Genomic DNA, 11,583 nt, shown 5'->3' on the forward strand with positions numbered 1-11,583 from the left:
TTCTTTCTTTCTTTCTTTCTTCCTTTCTTCCTTTCTTCAGAAGGAAACATATTTTGTTCCCCCTTTCCTGGCATATATTTGGCACATCTTGAAGTCAGTACCCACAAGACCCGTGTAGCTCACTCCTTTCTCCCTGCGTGGTTAACAGTCATTGTCCCAATTCTTTGCACAGATCTCTAGCCCCAACTCCAGAGCAGTTGGCTAACTGTTAGTCTAAAAACTGTTTGCCTCCAACCTCTCCTAAGCACATCTAGCCTGCAGGCACAGATCATCGCTCTGTTGTTTGTTCAGGCCTGGAAGATCCTTCTAATGATGCTATCTAACCAACCACAGTCCTAGATCTTAAAAAAGCAAAACAAAAAGCCTTGGATCTCACTTCTGAGAAATGACATATTCACCCCTATGTTAACTCATAGGTCCCCCTGTTTTATGCGGTGGCACCATCAAGGCTTCTACTGAAGCACACGCAGACCCGATGTCCACAGTACCTGCAGCAGAAAAGTGACCATGTCCCACTCCAGCTGTTTGTCCAGAGCCAGAGACATTCATCCCACCAATTAGACAGCCCACCCCCAAGGTTGCCAGCTTAAACACAGACGATCATACTGGGCTGAGTTTCAAGATGCTGACAGACCAATGAGGAAAACAAAGGGGAAGGCCCAGAGTCAGGGAAGCAGAGGGTGCAGGGGGATTCGGCGTTTGCCGATACATGAGTACCTGGAGGAAACGGCACATTTTCTGTGATCTAGTTCCAACCTAGGGCACTGCCTTCCCGCAGCAGGAAATGGTGATAACCCACTGTGGAAACTACGCAAAGACTTAAAAAGAGTTTGATGATTAAATCACAGTCCAGGCTCCAGACTTTCTGTGTGATAAAAATGCACGGATCTTTGGTGAACCAAAAAGATTTCCCAAACGTAGGCTGTAAAAAAAGCTAAACCAAAGGATTTAATATAAAACACACAAGTTTTCCAATTTTTAAATTTTATTATTTGACAATTTCAAGATAATAGGATTTTTATATGCAATTATAACTATCTTGGGCCACAAAAGAGAGCTCTTCTGGAGATTATTCTGGTTGATTTTTCTGCTGCTGAGATAAAACACTGACCAAAACCGACAGGGGGAAGGTATTTCAGTCTACTATAAGCTTAGCCCGTCATGTGGGAGGCCAAGCCTCAAGGTAGTTGCCTGAAGGCAGGAATGGGAGCAAAGAGCACAAAGGAATGCTGATTGCCGGCTTGCTCAGCTACCTTTCTTATACAGTCCAGGCCCACCTGTCTAGGGATGGCACCACCCACAGTGGGCCGGGCTCTCCTGTGTCAACAGAAATTATGAAAATGCATCACAGCCATGGCAGCAGGCTACTCTGATGGAGAGAGGTTTTCAGCTGAGACTCCCTTTCCCAGCTTAGTCAACAAAAGCTAAGCAGCACGGGGGTTCCAGCACAGCTGCCCGTAAGCCCTGACTGAAGATCAGGCCTGTACTGGTGTCCTCCTCCACCAAGCCACAGCCTCAGAAGGGGTTGAACCTGGAGCAGTGAAGGAAGGGGTAGACTCCGGCCTAGCCAGCCAGATCCACCAAGCAACCCTCTGATCATCGAGGTGACAGACGTCACAGCTAGGTAACTCACATCCAAACACTAAACAAGTTATGAAATGAAGGAAAGCCACCAGAGCCATACAGTATGAAAGCACTGGACCCGTGTGTGTCCCTCTGCTCTGAGGAGGCTGTCACGCCCCATCACCCCTGAGACACCGGTCATGTGTCATGAGATCATCAAGAACTGACCAGTCCAAAGGGGAGGAACAGGGCTGTTTAGTCAGAAGTCCATTGCTGTGACAGATGGATTTGAGGAAAACCTGCTCAGAGCAGAAGAGGCTTCCTTCGTTTCTGCTCTCCAGAGGTTCCAGCTGGGCCCCACTGCACATGGAGAGACCCTGTCTCAAATAAACAACAACAACAACAAAACCCAACAACCAAAAAACGAGATTAAACACCTACAGACCAAAACAATAAAAGCATTTGAAGCTCAGGAAAATATTAGCTGAGATCCAGTATGCTTTTTCTAGTTCTCATGTCTTTGCAGCAAAATAAATAAATAAATACTAAAATGTATACAATAAAGCTATATTCCTTCTCCCTTTTCTGCTTTGCACCAGAGCAGCCTGACACCCACAGTACGCTTGCTAAACGCATGTGTCCATTGTACTCTCCTTGACACTGGGAAGCAAACGGAAAAGAAACACCAGTTAGGTGCCATGTAACAGAGACATGTTGCTCTTGAGAAAATAAAGTGGAAAAAGCCAAGCAGTGAGAAGAAAGAGTTCCAGGATGTGTTATGGCACGTGTGTGTACACATACACACACACACACACACACACACACACACACACACACACACACACACACCAAAGTACACACAGATGTCCATTTATATGCCTATCAACACAGGATAGACATGCATCTACACGGTCAGGTTTCTATCTGGATAACATCAAGAAGTCTTGGCTGCTTGTTTGCACCTAGAGACAAATCCAGGGTGTGTTAATTATATGCCAGCTTGTATTGTTTCTTTACCACGTGCACATGTTGTTGAGAGTTTTGTTTTGTTTCCTGCTTGTAAATACAAGAAAGAAAGGCTCCGCCACCAGGAAGTAGCTACTTGGCCTGTGGATAAGAGAAGCTAACATTTACCTACCAAGGATCTGGGCTGACGACTTTGCCACCTCCAATCAGGACGGCCCCATGAGTGTGGCCCCCGGAGCATGGAAACCCCTTCTGCTGCCTGGTCCCCCGCCCCCCTCAAACCTGCAACTGGCTCTGTCTCTGGTCTTTTTCTAGTATATGGAATGCAGCCGAATTGGGATGTTTCCCAGGGAGGGCAAACAGTGCTGCGGAGACTGAATTAGAACAACTAAGCTCTTTCTCGGTGAGCCGGTGAGCTCCATCCAGGCTGGAAAGTGCCGCAGAGTCATTCCAAGTCCCTTTGCTTGCTTCTTTCGTGTTAAACACTATAAAACAAACACGTTTCCCAACGTTTTGCATCTTGAGTTGCTTGAAGAACTGTTTATGCCCTGCAGGAACAAGGCATGGCCAGGTTCCTTCCCTCTGTGGATGGAAGGAAACCTCTCCACTAACATCATTGTTGATACAATAAGTGAATCATATACACTCTTTATGAATGACGTGTATTATCAAACCTTTGTCAAATACTGCCCTCTGGTGGACCACTCAATTATATTTTCTGATTAAAAAAACAAAACAAAACTTGTTTTAATTGGATTTTTTTAGAGAGAGTTCAATTATCTCCAGCTGGTCTCTCTCTACAGCTCTGGGAATTGAACCCAGGGCCTACCACAGGCCAACTGAGCTATAGCCCCAGGCCTATTCTTTTTTTTAAAAGAAGAGTCAGGGACTGGAGAGATGATCCAGGTTAAAGGCATCTTCTGCTCTTCCGGAGGGACTTAGCGTCCACCTAGGGCAACTTACAGTCCACCAGGACAGGGAACTCTCTATCTTTTCCTAGCCTCCACCGGCACCCACAGATGAAGCATGAGTATATACATAAAGAAAAAAAAAAAGGTAAGACTTGTCACACCAGCCAGACCATGGTGGCATACGCCTGTAGTCCCCGCAATGGGGAGGCAGAGACAGGTGGACCTCTGAGTTCGAGGCCAGCCTGGTCTACAAAGCAAGTGTCAGGACAACCAGGGATACACAGAGAAACCATGTCTTGGGGTGGGGATGGGGGGGAGGAGAGAAGAGAAGAAAGAGTTGTCACACCAGGACCACAATATTAAGTCTTGTTTTGTAAAAGAAAATAAACCTACACATAAGCTTCCAAATTAAATACACAGCATCCAGAAATCTTTTGGTTCCCTCTTCCGTAAAATTCTGACATTGTTAGCATTTCCTTTAACCCTTTAAATAACTGCTCCACTGGAAAGTGTGTAGAAATCTCTCAGCAAGGCAAACCTGAGTTGACTTTATTAACAATCTCATAATTGTTTTTCAAATTTTATGAAACTTACTTCTGCAACTAACCGAACAGGCACATCCAATTTCAAATTATTTCCCGGGGGCCCACGAGATAGATTAGCAGGCAAAGGAACTTGTCACCAGCCCTGGTGACCTGAGGTTAATCCCCAGATGGTGGAAGGAGAGAACCAATTTCTGCAGGTTGTCCCCCGACCGTCACATCTTCACATGTACACAACTCCCCCCCACACCCCCACACACAAACAGATGTCTGTTATAAGCTAAAATAATTTCCCAGAGAGCCATGCTCTGGATTTTAATTACATGAACGGCAAGTTTTCAAAACCAGCCACTTCTAACACCAGGGCATTTTAGCAGGAAAGGAGCCTGAAGGCTGGATTCCTGGTCTTTGATCTGGACCAGTGGTTCTGGATCAACCTGTGGCTCTTGATCCGTTTGGGGGGGGGGGGTCACCTATCAGACATCCTGCAGCTCAGACATTTACATCACGAGTCATAAGAGGAGCAAAATTACAGTTATGAAGTAGCAGCAAGATGAATGCCTGTCTGGGGGTTACCTCCACGTGAGGAACTGTACGAAAGAGCCGAGGCATTAGGCAGGTTGAGAACAGCTCCACTAGACCGGCCACCTGCCCCTTTGAAACTTGCTGGTGCCTCTTTACCCAGAAATCGCTCATCAGTTGGCTTAATATTGCTGGTGAGCCAAACACATGCTGCCGAGTTGTCTAAGCTCACGGTCTCTCCTTGAAAAGGGCGGGAAGTTCTACCCAGAGCTTCCCAGGGTGATTTCTGAATCCTGCACAGTGAACCCATAGGGAAGGGAGCATCCTTTGTAGTCTCCAGCACCCCTTTCCTGTTCCACTTCCTGTCCAGTGACTCCTCATACACAGCTCATTGTACTCATTCAAAGACATTCTCAGCATTCCCTGCTCTTCCTGCCTTGGACACAGTGCCCCCACGGGGACAGCCTCTGTGCACTGACTGACGTGGCTGATACAACTTTCTTGGGAAAAGGCTTCTATCCCTGGTGGATGAGGGAATGGAGTTTGTCCCCCAGAGAAGGAGTCGGCCTCCCTAGGAACGGCCTCTTAGTCCCTGGAGACGCTTCTTCTTCACCTTGTGGACATAGTCAGGGTGGGGACTCAGCTAGCTTCTCAAGGTGATTTTGGCATGCTTGCGCCCAGCTTGGCAGCCTGTCTCATACTGAGAGCACAGGTCTGCACCTCCTGCTCTCCACAGTTAAAATGACCAAAGCATAAGTATGTCCCCAGTAAGACTTCTTGTTGGTCTCGTCTGACACAGGGTCCAGCAGTCTAGGCTAGCCCGAAACTAACTCTAGGGGGAACTCAGTCTCAGAAATTCTGGGCAAACAGGCCTGAGCCACCAACCCAGGTGTAACACAGCTTCTGCGAGAGGCTTGATTTTCACACTCAAGAGGGTGAGAGAATTATATAGCTTAGAGAGAACTATAACTATACTGCAGCTTCAGAAAGATTCCTCCCCAGACCCTGTCCAGGCCACCCTGCCCAGGCCACCAGCCACCCTGCAATGTCACTCTGCTTTGTTTCAGGTAAGTGTCTGTTATTATCACATCTGTCACTTACCTAGCAATTAGTCCCTTTCATCTTCACTGAGGGCTCCCAGGCTGCCTGGACAGCCCCCTTCTTGGCCACCCTCTTAAGCATGGCCAGCACTATTCTTCCTTTGCACTTTGTGGGGGAGAAATACAATCCAGGGAGGAAATACTGTGTTTGAACAGGTCTTTAAAAAAAGATGACCACCTCTGATAGAGTATGACCTTTGAAAAATGTAGCAGATAAAGCATTGCCTTGCATAAGTTTAGCTTGAACCAGTGGAAGAGAGGGGAGTAGGAAAAAGAATAGAAGAGAGAGGGAAAAAGCTGTCTCTTTCAGGCCACACAAAAGGAAATGGGAATTTCCACATGCTGTGTGAACTTACTGCATAAAATGCAGAACCTCCTACTCTGTGAATATGTTGTGTGTGTGAGGGGAGACCTTGTCCAAAAATCACTAAGGGTTTCAACCAATGACAGAGACAAAACAGCCAACTCTGGCCTCCATCAGAATACAGGGCCATGTGACCCCCTAAAGTGAGTCCTCCCTACCGTTGTCACTCAGAATGGCAATGACAAGCCAAAGCCACGTGTGGTGGCACACATGTGTATCTCAGCATTTGAGGCTGAGCCAGGTTTGAGAGTTCAAGGCCACCCTAGCCTGCTTCAAAAAACAGAACAGCCAGTAGGGCATGGTGGCACACATCTTTAACTCCAGCACTTGGCACTTGGGAGGCAGAGGCAGGTGGATCTCTGTGAGTTCAGAGCCAGCCTGTTCTACAGCTGGAGTTGCAGAACAGCCAATGCTACACAGCGAGATCCTGCCTGGAAAACAAAAACAAAAACAAAACAAGAAGAAAGAAGGATGAAGAAGAAGGAAGAAGAAAGAGGAAGGAAGAAGAAGGAAGAAGGAAGAAGAGAGAAGAGAGAAGAGAGAAGGGAGAAAGAAGAAGAGGAAGAAAAAGGAAGAAGAAAGAAAGAGGAGGAGAGGGAGGGACAGAAAGAGAAAACTGCAATTCAGCTTCATGAGTATGACATCTTCTAGTCTTGTGTTTTGTTAGGTACACTAACCTTCTAAAGATCTGTGATGAACACTCTTAAACAAAATCATTAGCTGAGTTCAGTGTGCAGCTTAATAGTAGAGCACGAATACCACATGGGTGAGGTCCAGGGTGCAGCCCTCAGCACCATGAGCAGGGGAGAGCTTTCCATCTTCTGATATCTTCTTCAATTTCTTTCTTCAAAAACTTGAAGTTTGCCAGGCATAGTGGCACATGCCTATGATCCCAGCACCCTGGGAGGCAGAGGCTGGTGGATATCTGTGAGATGGAGGCCGGCCTGCTCTTCAAAGCACGTCCAGGAAAGCCAAGGCTACACAGAGAAACCCTGTCTTGAAAATAACAACAACAACAAACAAACCTTGAAGTTTTTCTCATGCAAATCTTTCACTTGCACCACAAGGTGGTGGCAAACCCTGTACTCAAGGGACAGAGGCAGGTAGATCTCTGTGAGTTCGAGGCCAGCCTGGTCTACAAAGTGAGTTCCAGGACAGCCAGGACTACAGAGAGAAACCCTGTCACAAAAAAAAAAAACCAAAACCAAAACCAAACAAACAACAACTACAAAAAAGCTTTCACTTGCTTGGTTAGAGTTACCCCAAGATATTTTGTATTATTTGAGGCTATAATGAAAGGTCTTGTTTTTTCCTGATTTGTTTCTCAGTTTATTTGTCATTTGTATACGGAAGGGCTACCGACTCTTGCAAGTTAGCCTTGTATCGAGCCGCTTAGCTGAAGTGGAGTTCCCCGGCTGTAGGAGTTCCCCAGGAGAATTTTTTTTTTAGATAATTTTTTATTTTGAAAGTTCTTTTTTTTAAAAACTTTATTTTATGTGCACTGGTGTTTTTCCTCCATGTATGTCTGTGTCAGGGTGTCAGATCTCCTGGAATTGGAATTACAGACAGTTGTGAGCTGCCATGTAGGTGTTGGGAGTTGAACCCAGGTCCTTTGGAAAAACAGGCAGTGCTCTTAACTGCTGAACCATCTCTCCTGCCCCTGACCCCGGTAGAATTTTTAGGGTCAATTATGTATACTATTATATCATCTGCAAATAAGAATATATTGACTTCTTTTCATTTTAATTCCTTTGATCTCCTCCAGTTGTCTTACTGCTGAAGCTAAGACTTCAAGTAAAACACTGAAAAGATATGGAGAGAGTTAGCACCCTTGTCTTGTCACTGATTTCAGTGGAATTCCTTTCAGTTTCTCTCTGTTTAATTTGATGCTGGCTATTGGCTTGCTGTATGTTGCCTTTATTGTGTTTACATATGTGCCTGGTATGCCTGATCTCTCCAAGACTTTTATCATGGAGTACTGGATTTCCTCAAAGGCCATGTTTTGCATTTAATGAGATGATCATATGAGGTTGGTTTTTTTTTTTTCCCCTTTCAGTTTGTTTACATGGTGGATTACACTGATAGATTTCCATATATTGAATCTCCCCTGCATCTCTGGGATGAAGCCTACTTGATCAAGTTGGATGATGTTTTTCATGTGTTCTTAGACTCAGTTTACAAGTATTGTATTGAGTATTTTTGCATCCATGTTCATAAGGAAATTGGTCTGGAATTTTCTTTTTTGTTGGGTCTTATAATGTAGTTTGGGTATCAGGGTAACTGTAGCCTTATGAAATGAATTGGGCAATGTTCCTTCTTTCTATTTTATGGAATAATTTAAGGAATATTGTTATTAGTACCTCTCTGAGAGTATGGTAAAATAAAATAATTCTGCACTAAAGCCATCTGGGTTGGGCTTTTTTGTTGTTGCTGTTGGAAGACTTTAAATGACTGCTTCGATTTCACTGGAGCAGTGGTTCTCAGCCTCCCCAATGCTGTGACCTTTTAATAAAGCTCCTCATGTTGTGGTGACCCCTAACCATAAAATAATTTTCATTGCTACTTCATAACTGTAAATTTTGCTACTGTTATGAATTTTGATGTAAATATCTGTGCTTTACCATGGTCTTAGGTGACCCCTGCGAAAGGGGTTTTCAACCCCAAAAGAGGTCACAACCCACAGGTTGAAAACCAATGCACTAGGGTTATAGAGGTCTGTTCAAACTGTTTGTGTGATCTTAATTTAACTTTAGTGCATGGTTTCTGTTGAGAAAATTACCCATTTCTTTGAAACTTTCTGAATTGGCGAAGTACAGGTTTTTAAAAATATGGCCTAATGATTCTCTGGATTTCCTTGGTGTCTGTTGTTGTGTCCCCTTTTCATTTCTGGTTTTGTTACTTTGGGTGTTCTCTCTCCGCCTTCAATTTAGTTTGAATAAGGGTCTGTCTATCTTATTGATTTTCTCAAATAACCATTTTTTATTGGTTCTTTGTATTGTTCTCTGTTTCTATTTTATTGATTTCAACCCTCAGTTTGATTATTTTTTGCCATCTACTCCTCTCGGGTGTGATTACTTCTTTTTGTTCTAGAGCTGCCAGCTGTGCTATTAAGTCGCTAGTATGAGCTCTCTCCCGATTTTTTATGTCAGCGCTTAGTGATATGAACTTGACTCTTCAACCACTTTCCTTGTGTTTCATAAGTTTGGATATGATGTGTATCCATTCATCTTCGTTGAATTCTAGAAAGTCTTTAATTTTATTCTTTATTTCTGTCTTGATCCATTTTTGTTGTTGTTATTGTTGTTTCCATGAGTTTGTAAGCTTTCTGTTGTTTCTGTTGTTGATATCTAGCTTTAGTCCATGGTCTGGTTGGATTCAAGGAGTTATTTAAATTTTCTTGTATCTGTTGAAATTACTTTGTGTCCAAGTACGTGGTCAGTTTTGGAGAACATTCCTTGAGGTGCTGAGAATATTCTTTTTTGTTTGGATGAAGTGTTCTGTAAATGTTTGTTGAGTCCATTTGGTTCATAATGTCTGTTAGCTCTAGTATTTCTGTTTAGTTTTTGTCTGGATGACCTGTCCTTTGGTGAGAGTGGGCTATTAATGTCTGCCACTATCAGTATGTGGGGTAGTGTTTCTTTTACAAACTTGAGTATCCTTGTGTTGGGGGCACAGATGTAAAAAATGTAAATGTCATCTCGGTGTGGGTCCACCCTCAGCCTACTTGTTGCCCTGGGAGAAGTAGCCCTTGGGTTGGCAGGGGATGCCTGTTTGAATTGGGGCTGTGTCAAGGCAACAAGTGGGGGCGGGGTAGGGAGAGGTTAGGAGAAGACAATCTATGGGATCCATAGGACCTGGCAGCAGGGGAAGGCTACCATGGGTGTTCTGCTGCAGCGCTGGAGACAAAGCTTGACAAATTATTTCTTAATGCATTAAATGTTAACTGATGTGCTTTGTTCTAGGGAACAGTTTAAGGCAGACATGGAAACTCACACACTTATGTATTGTTAAATGTGAGTGGGACACTCGGCATGTACTTCACCCTGATGAACATTCAAACAGGCCCTGGACGGCTCCAGGTCAGTATTTGGACGCTCTCATACCGTGTGACACCAAAATTAATGTGCTAACCCCTAAAAGACTTCCTCAGCCATGCTTGCGTTTTCCCCATTCCCATTCTTCTCTCAAAGCTGACAATTAACATTTCCCTAATGTTTTGTTATATTCTTCTCTAAGAAGCTAGGAGTCTCTGGACAGGCATTCCTGTCTCCTCCCCAAATCAAAAGAAACAACCTCTGACCTCTGACCTTCTGCTGTGTCCTTCCTGAAAATCTATAATGCTCTGGTCCCTACAGAGCCCAGTCCTCCTTGATGGTCTGTGCCATGTCCCCTTATGGCTATAGGACCTGTCCTCTACAGCTACTACTTAGAGGAGATGAGACAGTCTCTGTTATGTTGTGCAGACAATTCAACTGACCTGGCCTCACGGTCCTGACAATGCCCTATGTCACTACCTGTGTCCTATGTCTTCACCTGGGCCAGGTGCTTCAGATATACCCAACCTCCGGCCCCCTCCCGGCTTCAGTGTTTGTTTCTCTGCTTCCCTCCTCTCTGACTTTTCTCTCTCTCAGGGGCTCCTACCATGCTCCTTTCTCTCTTCTCCTCTAACTTTTCTCTCCTTTTCTTCCCCCAGGTAAATCTTGTCATATCCAGATCTGTTGAGTGCATGTCATTGTTAAATATAGCCTAACCTTGGTGCATTGGCTGGGAAGGGCTCTCCTGGTAATGTCTGGTCTGGTCGTGCCAGGACCCCTTACACAGAGCCATGCTGCCCACCGCAGACTTATCTTCTGTTCCACCCACCTATAGCTAACCGCCGCTCAACCACACATGCCTGGAACCTGCACTTCCAACCTACAGACACTCTAATCTGCTCTGGCTCTTCATGATCGCCTGTGCCAGACTTCACTGTTAGCCATACAACACCCTGCCTCGGGCCTACCAAACACACAGACGGTTTAAAAATTACCCTCCACCACAGCCTCAGGCAACTTTAAATTGCACCACCTCAGGCCCCATGGATGCAATTTTTAAATTTCCCGATGCACGCCCAATGCTCATGAGCAGAGGAGAGTTTTTAAATTGCACAGACACCCGCTCAGCCAGCTGCCATGTTGATTTGGGAATAAAGAGGGCAGAGCCATGTTTCCATCCCACTGTTTTCGGAGCTGCAAAACTGCTCTTCCGGGCCACTGTACCCCTTCCTACCTCCAGTCTAAAGCTGCCTACCTGCCCCTATCCTTTCCTGCAGATGAGATTCCCTCTATGAGAACTCAACCTTACTGCTGTTAAAGCCCTCAGACCAGGCACCGAGTTTCTCGAGCTTAGCCAGGCTAAGCCCCTGACCTACCATGCTATTTGGTTCATGAATCACCAGCAGTATGGTCCATTCCATTTCCCTTTCTCATTCACAGGAATGGCTTCTTCATATTCTGTTCCCTTTGGGAAACCTCTGGCTTCTATACCTATATTTGCTCTGTTAGTCAAATGTCTATTATTACCCAGTAACAATAAGATCAATCAATGAAATGAAAAGCGATTCCTTATGTCTCTTT

General features: G+C 44.9%; 1 protein-coding gene across 1 annotated transcript in view; it reads left to right on the forward strand.

Annotated features, from left to right (window-relative positions):
- Positions 1–9,966, forward strand: part of Znf704 (zinc finger protein 704) — a 212,748-nt gene extending 202,782 nt beyond the window's left edge. Inside the window, exon 10 of the transcript XR_008719666.1 lies at positions 9,931–9,966. The gene's annotated coding sequence lies outside the window, so the exon portion shown is untranslated. The remainder of the gene's footprint in view (positions 1–9,930) is intronic.
- Positions 9,967–11,583: the final 1,617 nt, after the last annotated feature.

This window comes from Psammomys obesus, unplaced genomic scaffold, assembly GCF_907164565.1.
Source record: "Psammomys obesus unplaced genomic scaffold, mPsaObe1.curated_primary_1811, whole genome shotgun sequence".
Taxonomy (NCBI): Eukaryota; Metazoa; Chordata; class Mammalia; order Rodentia; family Muridae; genus Psammomys; species Psammomys obesus.